The sequence below is a fragment of the Bos indicus genome, chromosome 17, assembly GCF_029378745.1.
Source record: "Bos indicus isolate NIAB-ARS_2022 breed Sahiwal x Tharparkar chromosome 17, NIAB-ARS_B.indTharparkar_mat_pri_1.0, whole genome shotgun sequence".
In the NCBI taxonomy this organism is placed as follows: domain Eukaryota; kingdom Metazoa; phylum Chordata; class Mammalia; order Artiodactyla; family Bovidae; genus Bos; species Bos indicus.
The window spans coordinates 34,860,271-34,882,872 of NC_091776.1; the positions used below are offsets into that span (position 1 = coordinate 34,860,271).

Consider the following 22,602-nt stretch of genomic DNA (forward strand, 5'->3'; position numbering starts at 1 on the left):
TATGGTTCTTGTTTTTATATCTACCCAGCCAGTCTGTGTCTCTTGGTTGGTGCATTTATTCTATTTACATTTAAGATAATTATTGATATGTATACTCCTATTACCATTTTCTTAGTTGTGTTTATTTTTTGTAGCTTTTTTTTTTTCCTCTGTGTTTCCTGCCTAAAGAAGTTCATTTAGCATTTGTTGTTAAACTGGTTTGGTGCCGAATTCTCTGACCTTTGGCTTGTCTGGAAAGCTTTTGATTTCTTCATCAAATCTGAAGGAGAGGATTTCTGGGTAGAGTATTCGTGGTTATGGGTTCTTCCTTTTCATCACTTGCCATTCCTTTCTGGCCTGTAGAATTTCTGTTGAGCAATCAGCTGATACCTTATGGGTTTTCCCTTGTATGTTATTTGTCTTTTTTCCCTTGTTGCTGTTAATATTTTATCTTTGTCTTTAATTTTTATTAGTTTGATTATTGTGTGTCTTGGTATGTTCCTCCTTGGGTTATCCTGCCAGGGACTCTCTGTGCTTCCTGGATTGGGTTGACTATTTGCTTTCTCATGGTGGGGAAGTTTTCAGCTATTATTTCTTCAGATATTTTCTCGGGTCCTTTCTCTTTCTCTCGCTCTCTTTTTTTTCTCTTTCTCTCCTTTCTGGGACCCATATAATGTGAATATTGATGGCATTTAATGTTGTTCTAGAGGTCTCTTAGGCTGTATTAATTTTTTTTTCATTATTTTTTCTATATTCTGTTTTGTGGCATTGATTTCCACCATTCTGTCCTCCAGGTCATTTATCCATTCTTCTGCCTCAGTTATTCATTCCTTCTAGTGTACTGTTCATCTCTGTTTGTTCTTTAGTTCTTCTACTGCTGCTGCTAAGTCACTTCAGTCGTGTCCGACTCTGTGTGACCCCATAAATGGCAGCCCACCAGGCTCCCCCATCCCTGGGATTCTCCAGGCAAGAACATTGGAGTGGGTTGCCATGTCCTTCTCCAATGCATGAAAGTGAAGTCGCTCAGTCATGTCCGCCTCTTCATGGCATCTTTTCCATTCTTTTTTCTGAGATCCTGGATTATCTTTACTATAATTATTCTGAATTCTTCTAGGTAGTTGCTTATCTCTTCATTTGGTTGTTTTTCTGGGGATTTATCTTGTTCCTTCATCTGGGACATAATTCTTTTTCTTTTCATTTTGGTTAGTTTTCTGAGATTATGGTATTAGTTCTGGAGCCTGCTGGGATTGTAGTTCTTATTTCTTCTGTTTTCCCTTTGGTGGAAGAGGATAAGAGGCTTATGTAAGCTTTTTGATGGGAGAGACTGGCTGTGGGGAAAACTGGGTCTTGCTCTGGTGGGCAGGGCTGTGCTCAGTAAAACTTTAATCCAGTCATCTGCTGATGGGTTGGGCTGTGCTCTCTTCCTGTTAGTTGTTTGGCATGAGGTGACCCAGTCCTGGAGTCTACAGACTCTATTGTAGGGCTATTGGTGACCTCCTGGAGAATTCACGAATCTCCCAGGACTGCTGTTGCCAGTGCCCCTGTCCCCATAGTGCATCACTGCTGACCCATGCCTCTGGAGGAGACCCTCAAACACTTATAGTAAGGTCTGGCTCAGTCTCCTGTTGGGTCACTGCTCCTTTTCTCTGTGTCCTGGTGTGGACAAGATTTTGTTTGTACCCTCCAAGAGTCTATATCCCCCAATCCTGTGGAATTTCTATAATCAAATCTCACTGCCCTTCAAAGTCAGATTCCCTGGAGATTCCCAGTCCCTTGGCCAGATCCCCAGGCTAGGAAGCCTGATGTGGGGCCTAGAACCTTCACACCTAGAACTTCTTTGATATTACTGTTCTCCAGTTTGTGGTCCCCCATCTAGCATGTATAGGATTTGATTTTATTGTAATTGTGCCCCTCATACTGTTGTATTGTGGCTTCTCTTTTGTCCCTGGATGTGAGGTATCTTTTTTGGTGGATTCCATTGTGTTGTCAATGGTTGTTCTACAGCTAGGTGCAATTTTGCTGGTCTGGCAGAAGATGAACACATGTCCTTCTTGAAACAATTAATTTTGCTTTTATTTCTTTAGCCTTGGGAGGCTTACTTAAGAAAATATTGCTAAGATTTATGTCAGAGAATTTTCCCTGTGTTATTTCTGAGGAGTTTTATGAAACTCCTCATTTTTTTTCTTATTTTCATAAAAATCTTATGTTTATTTTCATGTATGGTGTGCAGGTGTGTTCTAACATCACTAATTTACATGCTTTCCAGCTTTCCCAACACTACTTGCTAAAGACACTGTCTTTTCTACATTGTATATTCTTTCCACTTTTGTTAAAGATTAATCTGCCATTTCTGAACTCACTATTCTGTTAACACTGATCAGTAATTCTGATTTTGTGCCACTACTGTGCTGTTTTGATTACTGTAGCTTTGTACTGTTGTCTGAAGTCTGGAAGGGATATGCCTTCAACTTTGTTCTTTTTCCTCAGGATTGCTTTGGCAATTCTAGGTCTTCTGTGGTTCCATATAAATGTGAGGGTTATTCTGTTTCTGAGAAGAATATCATGGATGATTTGATAGGGATCATGTTAAATCTTAGATTGCTTTTGGTATTGTGACCTTTTGAACTGTATTAATTCTTCCAATCCAGGAGCATGGGTTATCTTTCCATTTCCCTGGTTATCTTCAATTTCCTTTATAAGTTTTATAATTCTCAGAGTTTAAATCTTTCACCTCCTTGGTTAGCTTTATTTGTAGAGTTTGGTTGTTGTTGTTGTTTTTTTTTTTAATGTTATTTTAAATAAGATAGTACATTTGCTTTCTCTGACATTCCATTTTTATTTTAAAGAAATACAACCAATTTCTATATACTGATGTATCTCACTACCTTGCTGAATTTATTTATCAGTTCTAATAGGTTTTTTTGTTCAGTTTCTCAAGAGAAAGAATATTTCTCTTAATTTAATTGAATTATATTTGACTCATAATATTCTGTTAATTTCTACTGCACAGCAAAGTGACTGAATTATATGTGATTTTTTAAAAATATTCTTTTACATTCTTTATCATAGGATATTGAACATAGTTCTCTGTGCCACACAGTAGAACCTTGCTGCTTATCCATTCCCAGTATTAAAGCTTACATGTGCTACCCTCAACCTCCCACTCCATCCCTCCCCTGTCCCTCTCATGGCCACCAGTCTGTTCTGTATCTGTGATTCTGTTTCACAGATAGATTCATTTCTATATTTTGGAATCCAGATATAAGTGATGCCATGTGTTATTTTTCTTTCTCCTACTTGCTTCACATAGTATGATAATCTCTAGTTGCATCCATGTTGTTGCAGATGGCATTATTTCATTCTTGTTTATGGCTGAGTAGTAGTCTATTGTGTATATGTACCACATTTTTATCCATTCATCTGTGGATGACTGTTTGGATTGCTGCCATGACTTTGCTATGTGACATAGGGGTGCATGTGTGTATCTTTTTGGATTAGAGTTTTGTCTGGGTATATGGGATTGTTGTATCATATGATAATTCTATTTTTAGTTTTCTGAGGAACCTCCATCCTGTTTTCCATACTGGCTATACCAATTTATATTCCCAGCCAGAGTTTAGGAAGGTTCCCTTTTCTTCACATCTCATCCAGCATTTGTTATTAAAATTTGGAGAGTTTTTAATGGTGACCATTGTAAATTTGATTTACATTTCTCTAATAGATAGCAATGTTGAGCATCTTTGCCTGTGCCTTTTGGCCATTTTGTATTTCTTATTTGGAGAAATGTCTCTTTAGGTCTTCTGTCCATTTTTCAACTGGATTTTTGTTTTTCTGTTGTTGAGGTGTATGAGCTTTTTATATTTTGGAAATTAAGCCCTTGTCAGTCACATAATTTTTAAATATTTTCTCCCATTCTGTAGTTTGTCTTTTTGTTTATGTTTTCCTTTGCTGTGTAAATATTTGTTTCATAGGTCCCATTTGTTTATTTTTGTTATTTCTATTCCCTCTGGAGACTGACCCAAGAAAACATTTGCATGATTTATGTCAGAAAATGTTTTCCTGTGATCTCTTCTAGTTTTATGCTGTCATTTCTTATATTTAAATCTTTAAGCCATTTTGCATTTGTTTTTATGTATGGTGAAAGGGTGTGTCTAACTTCATTAGTTTCTGTGTTGTTGTCCAACTTTTCCAGTATTACCCTCTGAAGAGACTCCCCCCCCTCACCGCCCCATTGTATATTCTTTTCTCCTTTATTGAAGATTGACTGTCAGTGTGTGGGTTTATTCCTGGGTGCTCTATTCTGTTGCATTGATCTGTCTGTTTTTATGCCAATAGCATGCTGTTTTGATCACTGAAACTTTGTAATATTATCTGAAGTCTGGGAGGGTTATGCCCCCTGCTTTGTTCTTTTTTCCTAAGGCTTGCTTTGGCAATTCTGGGTCTTTTATGAATCCTAATTAAATTTTAAGCTTATTCTAGTTCTGTGAAAAATGTCATATGTAATTTAACGAGGATTACATTGAATCTATAGATTGCTTTGGGTAGTGTGGGCATTTTACCAATATGAATACTTCCAATCAAAGTGCATGGAATATCTTTCCATTTCTTTAAATCATCTCACTTTCCTTTATTAGTGTCTTAAACTTTCACCTCCTTAGTTAGCTATATTCCTAGGTACTTTATTTTGGGGGTGCGATTTTGAAAAGTATTTTTTTACATTCCCTTTATGATATTTTATTGTTAGTTTAAAGAAATGCAGCCAGATTCTGTTAATCTTGTATCCTGCTACCTTGCTGAATGCATTTATCAGCTCTGGTAGTTTTTGAGTGGCATCTCTCGGGCTTTCTGTATACAGTAAGTCCCCTGCATATGAACCTTCAAGTTGCGTATGTTCAAAGATGTGAATGAGCTTTATATCAATGTCAGGCATGAGTGAAATTGCAACTTGGCCATCTGTCTCTTATTTCTGACAATCCTTCGGCTCTTAACTCTCACTTCCTCTCACTCCTCTAGTCAGTAAGTCTTGCCTGTTCACTGGATGCCAGCCCCTGTATATCAGCTGTTGAACTGTACTACTATCCTTTTCATTGGTAGTATACTGTAAGATGAAAAATATTTTATTTTTGTGTTCATTTTTTATGTTTTATTTGTATAACAATTATAAACCTTACAGTACTATACAGCTGATTGTATTAGTTGAGTACCAATGCTGATTTTGTTGACTTACGAAAAATTGGACTTACAAATGTGCTCTCAGAACAGAACTCAAACTCTTTCATATGTAGGGGACTTGATGTGTAGAATCATATCAACTACACCTCTTCCCTCCAATTTGGATACCTTTTCATTTTCTGATTGGTGTGGCTATGACTTCCAATACTATGTTTAATAGAAGAGATGATAGTGGTCAGCCTTCTTTTAAAAAAAAAAAGTTTCTATTTTTTATTCTAGTATAGTTAATTTACAGTGGTGTGTTCATTTCAGGTGTACAACTGAGTCCATTAAACATATATGTATATCCATTCTTTCTTAGGTTCTTTTCCCATATAGATGGTTACAGAATACTGAGTAGTGTGTTGTGCTATAAGGCAGATCCCTGCTGATTATCTGTTTTATATATAGCACTGTGTACACATTAATCTCAAACTCCTCAAATGTATCCCTTCCCTTCACATTTACCCCCTACCTTGGCAATTAGAAGTCTGTTGGGGGTCTGTGGGTCTGTTTCTGTTTTGCGGATAAGTTTATTTGTATCATCAGTTCTACATATAAATGACATCATATTTGTTTTTCTCTATTTGAATTACTTCACTTGGTGTAATTATCCATGGGTCCATCTGTGTTTTTTGGCATTGTTTCATTGTTTATTTTATGGCTGAATAATATTCCATTGTATATACATACCACATCTTCTTTATCCATTCCTCTGTCAGTGGACATTCAGTTTGCTTTGATGACTTGGCTATTGTAAACAGCACTGCAGTGAACATTGGAGTGCATGTACATTTGAAACAATGTTTTTGTCCAGATACATGCCCATTAATGGGGTTGCTGAGTCACATGATAGTTCTATATTTTTTAAGAACCCTCCATACTGTTCTCTCTAGTGGTTCTGCCAATTTACATTCCCACAACAGCATAGTAGGATACTCTTTTCTCCAGTCTTTCACATTTATTGTGTATAGACTTCTTGATGATCACTACGCTGACTGGTGTGTGGTGATACTTTATTATAGTTTTGATTTGCATTTCTCTTAGTAATTAGTGATGTTGAGCATGTTTTCATGCACTTTTTGGCCATCTATATATCTTCTTTGGAAAAATGTCTATTTAGGTCTTCGGCCCATTTTTTTATCTTTATTTTTTTTAATATTCTGTTGCATGAGCTGTTTGTATATCTTGGAGATGAATCCCTTGTTGATCACTTCATTTCCAAACATTTTCTCCCATTCTGTGGGCTGTCTTTTTATTTTGTGTAATCTTCCTATGTGGTGCAAAAGCTTTTCAGTTTAATTAGGTCCCATTTTTTTTTTGTTGTTTATATTTTCATTACTCAGAAGGTGGATACAAAAAGATATTGCTGTGATTTATGTCAGAGAGCATTCTGCTTATGTTTTCCTCTAAGAGTTTTATGGTATCAGTCTTACATTTAGGTCTTTAATCCATTTTGAGGTTTTTTTGTGTGTATGGTGTTGGAGAATGTTCTAATATAATTCTTTTATGTATAGTGCCCCAGTTTTCGCTGCATGACTTATTGAAGAGACTCTTTCCTCCATTATATAGTCTTGCCTCCTTTGTCATAGACTAATTGACCATAGGTGCATGAGTTTACTTCTCGGGTTTGTATCCTGTTCAGTTGATCTATACTTTCGTTTTTGTGATGGTACCATACTGTTTTGAATCTTGTAACTTTGTAGTATAGTTTGATGTCTGGGAGTCTGATGCCTCCATTTCATTTTATTTTTCTGCTCTCCAGATTGCTTTGGCTTTTCCAAATCTTTTGTGTCTCCAAACAAATTTAAACATTTTTTGTTCTAGTTCTGTGAAAAATGCCATTGGTAATTTGTTAGGGGTTACACTGAATCTATAGATTGCCCTAGGTAGTATAGTAATATGACAATACTGATTCTTCCAATCCAAGAACATAGTATATCTTTCCATCTGTTTGTGTCATCTTTGTTGGCTTTCATTGGTGTCTCAGTTTTTGGAGTACAAGTCTTTTGCCTCTTTACATAGGTTTAGTTTTAATGTGATGGTAAATGGTATTGTTGCTTTAATTTCTCTTTCTGATCTTTCATTGTTAGTGCACAAATGCAAGAAATGTGTGTGTTACTTTTGTATCTTGCAACTTTACTGAATTCTGTGGATGCTGACTGCAGTCATGAAATTAAAAGACGCTTGCTCCTTGGGAAGAAAATTATAACAAACTTAGACAACATATTAAGAAGCAGAGACATCACTTTGCCAACAAAGTTCCGTCTAGTCAAACCTATGGTTTTTCCAGTAGTCATGTGTGAATGTGAGAGTTGGACTATAAAGAAGGCTAAGCATCAAAGAATTGATGCTTTTAAACTGTGGTGCTTGGAGAAGACTCTTGAGAGTCCTTTGGACAGCAAGGAGATCAAACCATTCAATCCTAAAGGAAATCAACTGTGACTATTCATTGGATGGACCGGTGCTGAAGCTCCAATCCTTTAGCCACCTTATGCAAGAGCCAACTCATTGGAAAAGACCCTGATGCTGGGAGAGATTGCAGGCAAGAGTAGAAGTGGGGCATCAGAGGATTAGATGGTTGGATGGCATCACTGACTCAATGGACATGAGTTTTCAAAATAGTGAAGGACAGGAAGTCTTGCATACTGCAGTCCATGGGGTCACAAAAAGTCAGACACGACTTAGCAAGGGGACAACAACTAACTTAATATTGAATATTTCCTAGTTCCCATAAAGCAGAAATTCTTTTAGCTTAATTTCCTTATATTTAGAATTGTTTTTTCATCACTTACTTTTCTGCAGGCCAATTAAATTAGAGCTCACTTACAAATTAACCCCAGCAATACTATCCAAAAACAGACACATACTGATACATATTCAGACAGATAAAAGAAATTTAGCTTCATTTTCTAAACTTAGTCATGAATCAGATATCTCAATATAAAAATCACTAGTTTATAAGAAAGATTTTAGAAGACTGCATTCCCTGGGTGTTTTTTTTTTTTTTTTTTTTTTTGCACTTCAGTTTCAGGAGTAGAATAGATTAGTGTTCCTGGGAGTTCTGGGATCCTGGGAGCTCTGGTTTCAAGGCACAGGGAGCAAAAATCAGATTCTTCTAATTTGGACTTTTTCTTTCAGGATACACACACACACACACACACACACATACATGTAATCAAACCAACTTTGTCTACTGGTTGTGGGTCAGTTACCTTTCCACTGGCATTGTGTAATTAATTGGCACAACTGAAGTTTTGTAATTTTCATAGATAACCCCTTATCTTTCTTTTAATGGTTCTGAAAAGTTGGTCAATCAGTGTAAGAAGTGTTTGTGTATAACTCAGACTAACCTAGATTGTCTTTTTTAAACTAGAATAGCCAAATTCTCATCTAAACCTTCTGAATGGGAGGATTAAGCAAAGGATCATTTTGGTGGTTAAGAGAATGACTCAGGTGTCAAGCCAGAATATTGCTTTAAAAGTTTGTTACTGTTTTTTTTTTTTTTTCGTTTGTGTTTTAATCTTCCTTTGCTGGGGAAAGGGGAGCAGCAGGAGGCAGAAGAGTTGGAAGAGAAAAAAAGATACAGCATCTCACTGAGTAATTCAGATAAAACAGGATACCTAGAGGTAGAGACAGAGTCAGTGACAGACTGCTAGTAGCCTTTTTTTGTTCTGATGCAGTTTCAAGAGAAGCTTCTAGATACCAATCAAAGTAAGCATTCCATTCAGTCTGTGTGATCTTATAGCCAGCTTTTTCTAACTGTATGTAAAAATATCAGTTTTAGAATATCAGAAGAATCCCAATTTGGTCATTTTAGGTTGGGGTCTCCTTTAGTATGCTATGCTATGCTAAGTCACTTCAGTCGTGTCCGACTCTGTGCGACCCCATAGACAGCAGCCCACCAGGCTCCCCCGTCCCTGGGATTCTCCAGGCAAGAACACTGGAGTGGGTTGCCATTTCCTTCTCCAATGCATGAAAGTGAAAAGTGAAAGTGAAGTTGCTCAGTCGTGTCCGACTCTTAGCGACCCCATGGATTGCAGCCTAACAGGCTCCTCCGTCCATGGGATTTTCCAAGCAAGAGTACTGGAGTGGGGTGCCATTACTTTCCCCAATCAAGTAGGTACTTGCAAGTATAAGTTTTGTATGTATATAACCCTGGCTGAGGTTTTATATAGAGGCTGACTTCCTGATTGACGTCCCTTGTAAAAGCATCAGATCAGCCTCTTACCTCACCATCCAGCATAGACCATTCAGTCTTCTACAGCTGAGCAAATTCTGGTATCCTTCATCTAGCCCCTCTCCTCTCTTCCAGCTGAGTGGGTATTCCTTGGTATCTTTCAACCAGCTTCTCCCCCAAAAAATATCTTTCAGCTGGGAGGGGGCATGAACCTGTTCTACCTCAAATAAAACTCAGAATCACCAACCAATACAGGAGATCCAAGAACCAGGAGAGACTTACCAAATTTGTCTACACTCTGAAAAGGTGTACAGGTGCAAGGGGGCTCTGCTGGTTACCAAGGCTCCATCCAGTTCCTTCTAGAGTTCAGGCAGAGGAGAGAAGTCCACTCTGGGTCCCTTCATCAGCGTCACCATAACTGTCAACTTAAAACTTCTCGCAACACTCACTTCGTGTCTTTTTTTTTTTTCCATTTGGGGCAAAAATGAGGACTGCATCTCAGGAGACAGTACCTCAGATAGCTGAGAAACTGTTCCATACAGGTAGAGGAAAAGGACAGTGTAATATGATTTTGATGAATGGAGAGTACAAACTATCTCAAGACTTGTCCTGCCAGTTCCCAGGCACAGAGTGCTTCATTTCTGCTCTCCACCCTGAACTCCTTCAAGGGTTGTTGAAAGTCAGCAGCTGCAGCACATGATTTAATCCTTGTAAAGGTAGATGGTAAGCACCCATGGCAGTTGCCATGGCTGACAATACAAATTGTAAAATATTTTGTTCTACTTCTATGAAAAATGGATTGGTAATTTGATACAGATTGCATTGAATCGGTAGATCACTATGGGTAATACAGTCATTTTGACAATATTTATTCTTAAAATCCAAGAACATGGTACAGCTCTCTACCTGTTTGTATCATTGATTTCTTTCATCAGTATCTTACAGTTTTCTGGGTACACGTCTTTGGCCTCCTTAGGTTCATTCCTAGACATTTTATTCTTTTTGATACAGTGGTAAATGGGATTGTTTCATAATTTCTCTTTCAGATCTTTCATTGTTAATGTATAGAAATGCAATGAATTTCTGTGTATTATTTTTGTATCCTGCAGCTTTACCAGATTCATTGATCTCTAGTAGTTTTCTGGTAGCATCTTTAGGATTTTGTATGTATAGTATCATTTCATCTGTGAACAGGGACAGTTTTATTTCTTTTTTTAATTTAGATTCCTTTTTATTTTTCTGCTCATTGCTGTGGCTGGGTCTTCCAAAACTATGTTGAATAAAGGTGGAGTGAACATCCTTGTCTTGTTTCTGATCTTAGAGGAAATCCTTTCAGTTTTTAACCTTTGAGAATCATGTCTGCTCTGGGTTTGTCATTGTTGTTCAGTCGCTTAGTCATGTCAGACTCTTTGCGTCCCCATGGACTGCAGCACACCAGGCTTCCCTATCCTTCACCATCTCCTGGATCTTGCTCAAACTCATGTCCATCGAGTTGGTCATACCATCCAACCATCACACCCTCTGGAGAAAGGAGTTTGACAGGGGTTTGTCATAAATGGCCTTTATTATGTTGCAGTAAGTTCCCTAGCCCCATGCCCACTTTCTGGAATGTTTATCATAAATGGATGTTGAATTTGATCTAAAGTGTTTTCTGCATCTCTTAAGATGATGCTTATTTTTCAGTCTGTTAATATGGTATATCACACTGATTGGTTTGCACATATTGAAGAATCTTTGCATCTCTGGAATAAATCTCTCTTGATCCTGGTGTATAATCCTTTTAATGCACTGTTGGATTCGGTTTGCTAGTATTTTGTTGAGGATTTTTGTGTCTATGTTCATTAGTGTTATTGGCCTGTAAAAGATTTTTTGTGGTATCTGTCTGGTTTTGGTATCAGAGTGATGATGGCTGTGTAGAATGAGCTTGGGATTATTATTTACTCTGCATTTTTGAGAAGAGTTTGAGAATAAGTGTTAACTAGTCTCTAGATGTTTGATAGAATTCACCTGTGAAGCCATCTGGTCCTGAACTTTTGTTGGTAGATTTTTAATCATAATTTTAATTTCAGTACTTGTGATTGGTTTGTTTATATTTTTCATTTCATCCTGGTTTGTTCTTGGACAGTTATACTTTTCTAAGAATTTGTCCATTTCTTCTAGGTTGTCCATTTTATTGGCATATAGTTGCTTGTAGTAGCCCATATGATCCTTTGTATTTCTGTGATGTCCATTGTAACTTCTGCTTTTTATGTCTAATTGTATTGATTTGAGGCCTTTCCCTTTCTTGATGTGTCTGCCTAAAGGTTTTATCAGTTTAGTTTATTTTCTCAGAGAACTGGATTTTAGTTTCATTGATGTTTGCTGTTTTTTTCTTTGCCTCTGTTTCACTTATTTCTGCTCTGATCCTTATACTTTCTTTCCTTCTAACTTTGGCTTTTGTTTGTTCTTTCTCTAGTTGTTTTAAGTGTAAGGTTAGGTTGTTTATTTGCGATTTTTCTTGTTTCCTGAGGTAAGATTGTATTGCTGTAAACTTGCCTCTTAGAACTGCTTTTGTCATGTCCCATAGGTTATGGATTGTCTTGTTTTCATAGCCATTTGTCTCTAGGTTTTCTGTTTTCCATTTCCTCTTTGATTTCTTCAGTGATCCTTGGTTATTTAGTGGCATGCTTTTTAGCCTCCATGTATTGGTGTTTTTTACAGTTTTTTTTTTTTCCTGTAGTTGATTCCCAATCTCATAGTGTTGTGATCAGGAAAGATGTTTGGTATGATTTCAGTTTTCTTAAATTTATCAGGGCTTTATTTGTGGCCCAGTATGTCATCTAACCTGGAGAATGTTTCATGTGCTCTTGAGAATAAAATGTATTCTGCTTCTTTCATATGAAATGTCCTGAACATATCAGTCAAGTCTGTGTGGTCTAATGTATCATTTAAGGCTTGTGTTTCCTTACTAATTTTCTGCCTGATGATCTGTCCATTGGATGTGAGTGGGGTGTTAATTTTCCCCACTATTATTGTATTACTGTTGATTTCCCCTTTTATGGCTTTTAGCATTTGCCTTATATATTGAGATGCTCCTATGTTGGGTGCATATAATATTTACAACTGTGTATCTTCTTAGGTTGAACGCTTGATCATTATGTAATGTCTTTCCTTGACTCTTGTAGTTTTTGATAACGTTTTGCTAAAGGTATGAACAAGTAAAGCACTTATCTCATTAGGCAAGTTCACATTAATAAGAATGCCTAGAAAATGATTGATTCTTCACAGCAGGACCTACTGGCTGCTGTTAGGTCTCTCTTTAGTCTCCAGTTTATTATTTTTGCACTTTATGGAATGTGCCCCCGAGACTGCAAATGCATCTCTTACTAGTATCATTATGGAAAGTTATGGCAGAGTTTTATCAAACCCTCCTACATAAGTGAGAACATTATCAAACTGGGCAACCAGTCTGAAAGGCCAAATGTCCCAATTAAAAGAAGAATTACAGGAAATGAGTGAGAAGATGTTATTGTTAGAGTATATTATAGGGGCTAATAGCAAAGGCTATCAAGGCAATAAAGAACAACTACCTAGGATCTTTTGGAGTCTCTTCATTCTCAAATTGATAAAGCTGAAGTTAGCATAGGAGCCAGACTACCTTATGGAGTCATTCCCTTTGAATGTTTTACTGCAATGAAAGTATTGCAGTTGGTAATGAATCTCACTCACTATCCTAAGGAAAAGCCTGTTAGAAAAGAGAAGTAGGGGTGGAAGGTGGGAGGGGACATACCTATACTATGGATGATTCATGTTGCTATATGGCAGAAAGAAACACAATATTATAAAGCAATTATCCTCCAGTTAAAAATAAATAAATTTTAAAAAGAAAGATAAGTGAGATCCAACCAGTCCATTCTAAAGGAGATCAGTCCTGGGTGTTCTTTGGAAGGAATGATGCTAAAGCTGAAACTCCAGTACTTTGGCCACCTCATGTGAAGAGTTGACTCATTGGAAAAGACTCTGATGCTGGGAGGGATTGGTGGCAGGAGGAGAAGGGGACAACAGAGGATGAGATAGCTGGATGGCATCACCAACTCGATGGACGTGAGTTTGAGTGAACTCCGGGAGTTGGTGATGGACAGGGAGGCCTGGCGTACTGCAATTCATGGGGTCGCAAAGAGTCGGACACGACTGAGCGACTGAACTGAACTGAACTGAAGTGAGATGAATTGGTAGCAATTATTGAAGCTTGCTTAGAGGACATTAATCATGAAGATGAAAATGATGAATAGGAAGATGAGGATGGTACTCTTGGAGAGAAACTGATATTTAATGAAAATTATATCATAGAAGGGTATTATTACACTGAGAGATATGGGCACACATTATGAACTCTTTTTTGAAGAAAACAGATCTTACAGTGTATAGACATGTGATCGATCCTCTTCCCACCCTTTTTGACCTCTCATGAAAGTGAAGAATCAGATGATTGACCACTAGATCCATGATTAATATTATTTTGCCACTTGCTAGAAGAACTCAAGTATTGGCACAGTTTATGCAGAACTTCAGGGATGTATATATGCATCAGGACTAGAGAATTAATCTCACAGTGATGTATTTTGTAAAGAAGGACTAATCTAGAGTCTGTTCTAGCCTAAAATCTGTAGCAGATGAGTCTAATTTTCACAATTAACACCTTTTTGGTCTCATTGAATGAAGAGTTTAATCATAGATAAGGACTAAATGTAGGTGTCTGAGCTTGAGAAACAGGGAAAGATCTTCATGTTTTTTTGTGATGTTGATACATATTTATCAGCTGAATACCTTAACAGCTGCCAGTTAAATGCTGAACCAAGTAAGAAGGGTGTTTCACCCTGTGGTATTGTCTTTACAACCCTGCCATCATTTGTGCCAGTCAGGATGTTCTGCCACTTGTGGAGCAGCAACTGGTTCATGAAGAGGGGTCCAGCTTTTGGCAAGCTCTTTGGCTTTGGAATGACTTTCAGTATTCATCCACCTAACTGTTGGTGGATTTGACATGGAAGTAGAAGGTGGGGGTGGATAAGATGTTCATTTTCATTGAAAATACTTTCATGGTGACCTAACTGTGATGCAAACACCCATTCCTGGTCTTTTGCACTCTGTCGTGAGAAATGCTGTGCTGATAAGTTAACCTTTGAGCACCACCATATATGTATCTAGTCCAAAGCCATGAAGGAGGCCTCACTCTCACATCTGGGAATGCTGGTCTTGGGAGGAGAGAGAGAACCATCTTCACAAACAGGCTAGAGGACAAAAAGCGAAACTTGGTTAACATAATCACTGGCACATTAGTTTGAACCACAAGCCAGCCGTATTTATTTAGCCTTAATTATAATTTCAAATGCAGTACCTCTTTCAGGCCTTATTTTACTTTAGCAGTTTAACTTGGTATGTTCAGTGGAGGAAAAGTCAAGTGTTGTGATGCAGAGCCTCTGCTTTGTAAGACAACTGCACTATGGAACCATTGACAGATCAAAATCTGACATTTGTTCCAAAAGTAGTTTTGAATTAGTGTCTATTCGACGTCATATTCTGATGTGAACCCTGGTTGTGTTGTAATGGTGGGTCAGGAGCAGCCTGGTCTTGCAAAGAAAACTGGAGTGTTAAAGATGATTTTGTGGGCAAAGGTTCTTCACCTGCCCACCACTGAGTCAGCCTGCTTGATTTTTAATTGAAGATTTTTCATCAGTAGCTTTAGGGATCCTTTCTCACTGAAGCAGAGGATAGTTAAATGATATATCTGAAATCTCCAACCAGTTATGTTGCTTAGCTCCCTAAATGTCTGGTTTTAAACAGATGAGTAAGAGTTGAAAATACTTAGGTTATAATCTATGACTTGACTAAAAACATAATGTGGTACTGCTTTATTGTCATGTTCAGGATTAGGAGTCAAAGTTGCTATAGACTGTTTTGAACAAACAGAAATAGACATAGAAACATCTTTAACGGAGCAGTTAATTATATTAAAGTGCAGGGCACTGGGAACATCTGGGATGTCTGAGAACATCAGTTAACCTGGGCCAGGGTGCGCTCAGGATCCTCCTCATAGCATAGTGGTATGTGGTTTTTGTTTTGTATTGTCTCAGCATGGATCCATATGTATTTTTTATCCTTTTCTTCTAATATGTTAATTTTGCTCCATCTGTATTTGCATTATTAGTTTGAGTTTCGAGGGAGTTTCACTGAAGGGAGAAAACAATTTAATGAGGTATACCATAAGGTTACAGTGATTGAGAAAAGAGGAAGAGGAGAAGTTTATCTAAATGGAAATCTAAATTACAGAATATTTTAAAGAAATATATTACTTGCAGATAGAATGATGCTTTAATTGAGGTATAAATTATGGTAATGAGACAAGGTGAATAAGAAATTATATTCAGGATTATATTATGTTGTTTATCTCACGGGGATCTTTTACCATAGGGTAAACTGCTAGATCTAGAAACTAGAGATAGGGTGAAAGGCATATAGAGGGGCTATTTACCCAAAATCATGCAGATAATGTAGTAGTGGAACCAGTCTAGTCAGTGCAGTTTCAGAGTAATTGTTTAAAAAAATTTAGTCAAAATCTAAATTAACTCATTTTGTTTGAAAGTAATAAGCCCTGATTCTCTTCACATTCAATTTCAAACACTGAGTAACAGTTTCACAGACATACAGCTATTTCCCTATTCTCCATGAAATTAGGAGGGACAACAGATGTTCTTTAACTTATCCTACTCTAACCCACAAAAGAAGAGTTCCTGTAGTCATTATTTTATCATTTTATCATTCAGGTCTTACAACTCTTAGACCAAAGGGGCTTATATATAATTGAGTACCTAAGGTCAGAGAACTTATTTAGGATTTTGTTCAGTTAAATTGGCTTATACTAAAGTATTGTAACTCTCTGCAATATGGCAGATGAATGATATGCCCAAACATTACATTATTGACAGATTCCATACAAGGATATACAAGTAACATAAATTGGTTCATTTCTTTTGCTAAGTTTGAAAAAAATCTATACTTTGGTATATAAAAAACACTTCTAAAGAGATATTATAAAAGGTTTTACTGTCTTTTAAGTGTATCCCTTTAATTGTCTTTTCCATGCATTTGAAGAACCAGCAGTATCACCAAAATTTATTTATTCTTTTTTAGGCTCAGGTGACATAAGAAGTTGTACAAACAAAATTGGGTCAGGAGACCTGGGTTCAAAGAATCAACTCTGGGCATATCTATGAGCCTCTGGGGACCTAATTTGCACCATTTATGAAATTGAGTTAGATTTGGTGATCACAAATTAAATACCCCAGTACTGTAATGCTCCCTATCCTCTTATGTACATATATAGCAGGGTACCAGATGTAATCTGGTTTTGAAAAGGGTAAACTTTTAAGATATTAAAATAACACAATTTTGGAAATGACTTTGTCAAATAAAATTTCATTAAGGACTTCAACAGAGAATGAAAGACAGCCAGGCTAACATGATGTCTCCACTCTAAGCAGTTTTTCAGGTTTGGTAGATCAACCAAGTAAGAATCTATTTATATAATTACTCATTTATTAAAATATGGAAATTCATAGAAAACAAACCTAAGTCTAAAAATATTAAAAATTGGGTTGCAGTCTGAAAAAAAGAAAAGGGCTTCCCCGGCAGTTAGGGCTGACCTGTCTTACTCCAAACCTAGACCGCATGATGTTTTGGGGGGGGGTGTGTTTTTTTTCCCTTATAAGATCTGTCAAAACATGATTTAACAGGTTCAGTTTGGAGAAATCAAACTTCCAGAGCAATCTGTATTACAGCAATTGAAAAGGAAAGAATTGAGTTGAGCTACATTTTTAAAACAGGACTGTGGTCAAAAGTATGTATAAATTTGCATAAACTCCACTATAAATGACTAAAAACTCTGATTCTCAGTTAATCATGACTGCAATCAGTGCGTCTCTAGTTTTGCTCATCTTATTTTCAAAGAAATAATTGCTAGTGTTTTCCAAGGTAGTCAAGAAACAAAGGGAGACCCAAGACTTAATGACTAAACAAAAATTCCAAGAGACCTATCCAAAGTGGCATTGTTTTAGCCATTATTCATCCTGTAACATTTACTTACAAAGACACAAGTGGAGAGTTTTCCATCTTCTGCCTCCAGATTCTTTGGGGTATCAATTGCCTTTAGGGTCAATTGAAGGTCATACCTTTAAGCTGGGGAGACTTTTGAGTAAATAACTCTGCATAAGTTCCTAAATGGTTTATTTGGTATCTCTTGGAACCATATCTGAAGAGGATTAAAAACCCAGGTAAAGTGGTAGCACCAGCTCTGCTATGGCTTCCAGCCTCGTAAAAATTCATAACTAACCATTTGCTAACACTTGACGTTCCCCGAGTCACCTGTTCTTCTGTTATAGTACACATTCCTGATCCTGATGATGAGGTTTTCAGGCTAAAAAAAAAATTAATTCCATCATGTTTTGCTATTTAATAGAAATAAAATCACATAAATGATGATCACTGTGATGACATAAAATATTTCCACAAAAATTTTCCCATACTATCATCTCCATTTTTCAGAAAAACTTTGAATAACTTTTTCATCATTACACAACTGAATGAGAATTTAAGCCTAGAGAGGAATCTGTTCATTAAAATAAAGCAAATGAAAACATAAAATGAATTAATACCTGAATTTGAGGGAGTCAGTAGTTATATGGCAATACCTATATATTAGGATACAAAACTTCACTTGAATGGGGTTTGTTTTTAGGGAGATAGTTTTTTTTTTTAATATATAGTACAGATGCCTTTGTCTGTTGCTGAGATTAACAATTTCATTCAATTCAGGTACCAGCAGTGATACTTTAGTAGTACAAGAAGAGAGGTTAGAACAAAAGTGTGAAGAAAAAGTATTCTGGAGAAAAGGAAGATGATTAAGTGAAGGAGCTAGAGTAATTTTAGAAGGTATGGCAGCTTCTGATAAAGTATGTGTATACAGTTTCTCACCAGGTACTAAAGGTTAGTTTCCTTCCTGGCTGGAAGTTCCCCTAGAAGGGATTTATGGCAGCTTCATTCTCAGAATGCTTCCCCTTTAATCTGATAAAGGGAATCTCAGGAAAGGCTTCTTTCTACATCTTGTTGTATCTTAGATGTCTGTGGTTTAAAGTCATCTTTATGCCATTCTGGTAGGTTGTGCATCCCTTCATCTGGGACTGCCCATAGCTAATTAAATCTCTAATAAGAAATGCTGTTCAACTCCTCTTGTTGTCTCTGAACTCGGAGGACATGGGGCCCAGACCTCTGCAAATGAAGCATCAGCTTTCTGATACCTTTGAAGAGAGGGCACAATGAAGCTTAGGTAGGAAATGCTAGAAAACTGCAAAGTGGATGTGACTGTTGCTATGGGAAGGCCCTGCCACTGCCAGAATGAAGCAACATGCTGAAGCGATACAAGACCCACAGGCACGTGGAAAAGGCACAGGAAGCAGACAGGAGGAGCTTTCTTTCTCCTTTCTTCCTCCCCCAGCTCTGCGGTCTGTTGGTAGAGGCTTAAGGGAGTCAGTTGGCAAAACAAACTGGTTAGTGAAGTCCCAGCTCTAGCATCACTAGGCAGAGCATGGAGGGTGAATTTGAAACTGAGGGACAGTAATAGCATCAACTTCTTGGAAACCACATGTGCTCACACCTCTGCTCCACCCCCAGGCCTGATTTCAGACTCTGGGGATACTACTCAACAACTGATGTGTTAACAAGCCCTCCAGGTGATTTAGGTGCATGGTCAAGTTTGAGAACCACCAAACTAGAGCATTGGGCATCCAGATTCTTCATTTGCTGATTTTCAGTCTTGCCAATGACTGGTTCTTTAAGAATAAGAAAGTACTGCTTCTCAGAATCTAATCATGATTCCCCTTATGCCTCTAGGCAGTTGGGATTGGCAAAAGTTAGAAACAAATTCACATTATATTAATATAAGACTTTGGTTTCTTTGTGGATTAAATAGAAGTGATACTCTTACTTAGGATTTTGATTTTTTTGTTATAACCAGATTTATCTAATGGAGTAATAAAATGTGAAAACTGAGTATTCTTATATAGCTCAATGTTGTAATAAAAAGTATAAAGTGAGATGCTGTTATATTAATTATAATGTAATTATTTTGGTTTTAGGTGGAATTTAAGCATGATAGCTATTGTTGCTGTTGTTGTTCAGTTGCTAAGTTGTGTCTGACTCTTTGCAACTCCATGAACTGCAACATGCCAGGTGTTCCTGTCCTTCACTATCTCCCTGAGTTTGCTCAAACTTATGTCCACTGAGTCAGTAACGGTCTCATCTTCTGTCACCCCCTTCTCTGGCCCTCAATCTTTCCCAGCATCTGGGTTGTTTCCAGTGAGTTGGCTCTTCACATCAGGTGGCCAAAAGATTCAGCATCAGCCTTTCCAATGAATGTTCACAGTTGATTTTCTTTAGGATTGAGTAGTTTGATCTCACTGCCCAAGGGACTCTCAAGTCTTCTCCAACACCACAGTTAGAAAGCATCAATTCTTCAGTGCTCAACCTTCTTTATGGTACAACTCTCATATCCATACATGACTACTGGAAAAACCATAGCTTTGACTATCTGGACCTTTGTCAGCGAAGTGGTATCTCTACTTTTTGATACACTGTCTAGGTTTGTCATAACTATACTTCCCAAGGAGCAAGTGTCTTTTAAATTTGTGGCTGCAGTCACCATCCGCATTGATTATGGAGCCCAAGTAAATGAAATCTGACACTGGTTCCCCATTTTCCCCATCTATTTGACATGAAATGACAGGACCAGATGCCGTGGTCTTCATTTTTTGAATGTTGAGTTTTAAGCCAGCTTTTTCACTCTCCTCTTTCACCTTCATCAAGAGGCTCTTTAATTCTTCTTCACTTTCTGCCATTAGTGGTATCATCTGTCTGTCTGAGGTTGATGATAGCTGTGCTATGCTTAGTCGCTCAGTCATGTCCAACTCTTTGAGACTCGGTGGACTGTAACCTGCCAGGCTCCTGTGTCCATGGAGATTCTCTAGGCAAGAATGCTGGAATGGGTTGCCATGCCCTCCTCTAGGGGATCTTCCCAACTCAAGGATCAAACCCAGGTCTCCTGCATTGCAGGCGGATTCTTTACCATGTGACTCACCAGGGAAGCCCTGATGATAGCTATTAGCCATAAATAACTAATAAGCATATTTTCAGACATCTGAGCCGGTTTTTCTTTAAGTGATTCACTCCTCCCAGGCATTAGTGTCAAGCATGTCTTAGGGAGGAAAGTTTAACCTTCACTGTAAGCAAATGTACACTCAGACTCAAAGCTAAAATGATACTTTAAACATGTCCTTTCTCCTTTCCTACCCATACAGTTCTTTTACTGCTGCCCCATCACTGTCAAGACCTAACAGTGACTTGACATTGTAAACCTGGTGCTCAAGAGCTGAATTAATGGTAGGCACCTTTTCATTCATTCACTAAACATTACAGAGTTCATGAGTTTTAAGCACTAGGTAAATATCAGTGAACAAAGCAAGGTTTCTACATCTGGAGCTTATATTCAAATAGGTAAGATACAAATGGCTTCCCTGGTGGCTCAGTGGTCAAGAATCCACCTGCCAAGCCAGGAGATGCATGTTCTATCCCCTCATCTGGAAGATCCCCTGGAGAAGGAAATGGCAACCCACTCCAGTATTCTTGCCTGGGAAATCCCATGGACAGAGGAGCCTAGCAGACTACAGTCCATGGGGTTGTATAAGAGTCGGACACAACTTACCAACTAAATGAGATACAAATAATAAAATATATATAAAAGTGGTGGTAAATGTTATTAAGAAAATACAGTAGTAGAAGGAGAAAGAGAGTGATTGGCCTGCTGTACTGTGCATAAATTTCTCTGTGCCTGAGACCTATCACTCAGTTAATTTTCTAAGTACAGTGGCTTTGAATTCTGAAAAGTGAGAGCAGTAACATTAAAGATTAAAACAATGAAAATAAAAGCTAATGAGGTCTCTCTATCTGAGCAACTCGGAGTAAGGGAGAAATGAGAAGGTCACATAGTACAAGAGGACCGAAAGGAATAGACTAGCAAGTCTGAACCCTTGTTCAGAGATTAGTTTCTGACTTGAAAGAAAGTAATGTTTTTTGTTTTTTTTTTTTGGGGGGGGGGGCGGGGGGCATTGCTGTTTATACAAATTCCTAGTTAGGATTTCAGCAGCCACACCCAGGGAAGATCTTGAAGCTAATCATTTGCTTAGGAAAACAGAAGATGTCCATGGGACTGGAAGAATAGAAAAAGGATCAGAAAATGAATCGTTCCTCTTTATCTATTCTAGAAACACTAAATTTGGGAGTTTTTCTTCAGGACAGGTTTAAAAGAAGCAGAGCAATTAAACTTGAAATAGCCTGAACAGAGAAAATACCTAACACTCTGTTAATATTAAGAATGCATTGAAAAGTTACCCTTTGTTGATAATGCCTACTTTTTGGGCTAGCAGTTTAGTGATAGATGGGACCACTGTACCTCATCCACACTCTCTTCTGTTTGCCACTCCTGCATGTGCGTGCGCACACCCACACACACACACGAACATCAGATTTGTAATTGGCAAATGTACAGGAAGAATTTATCACATTGACCATTCTTTATGATGGAATTACTCTAAATATAGTTTAAAATCCCACATTTTTATGACTTAGAAGGATAGTATGTAAATTTTATAGTATGTAAATTTTTTACATACTATAAAAAATTTCCTTTTTATAGTATGTAAAAGTCAGATATGCTTCAGGAATTAGATGACCTCAGTAATTCAAAGTAGGGAGGGATCATATACGTGAATGCTGGGTAAGACCCAGAAGGCAAAGAGGCACAAAAATGTCTGAGCAGAATATTTATTTTAAAAGGGAGTGGAAAGTTTCTTTTTTAAGATTAGCAGGGAAAAGTTCATGGAATTTTATACATGACGCAGAGAGATGTTTTGTATTCTTTTATTGGATAGAGAACAAAGATGAAAACGGATAATAAACTAAAAAATATTCAAAGCCCAACCTTACTCCTTCCTCAGTAATTTTTCCTCTGTGGACCAATATACTGGAAATCTTAGTAAATCACTAACAAAATGATAAATCTCATGCCAATCAGAAGATTCTAGATAGGGAACTCATAGGCAAGAGGTAGACAGACATCTGACACCAAACTAGGTGTTAGTTCAAATTCT

General features: G+C 37.5%; 1 protein-coding gene and 2 pseudogenes across 6 annotated transcripts in view; all 3 read left to right on the forward strand.

Annotated features, from left to right (window-relative positions):
* The window catches only part of LOC139176824 (chondroitin sulfate N-acetylgalactosaminyltransferase 2-like), a 29,249-nt pseudogene extending 16,135 nt beyond the window's left edge, over nucleotides 1-13,114 (forward strand).
* Nucleotides 1-22,602, forward strand: part of NUDT6 (nudix hydrolase 6) — a 78,247-nt gene that overhangs the window by 29,901 nt on the left and 25,744 nt on the right. The gene's annotated exons all lie outside the window — the stretch shown is intronic.
* LOC139176825 (chondroitin sulfate N-acetylgalactosaminyltransferase 2 pseudogene) lies at nucleotides 13,573-20,747 on the forward strand (annotated as a pseudogene).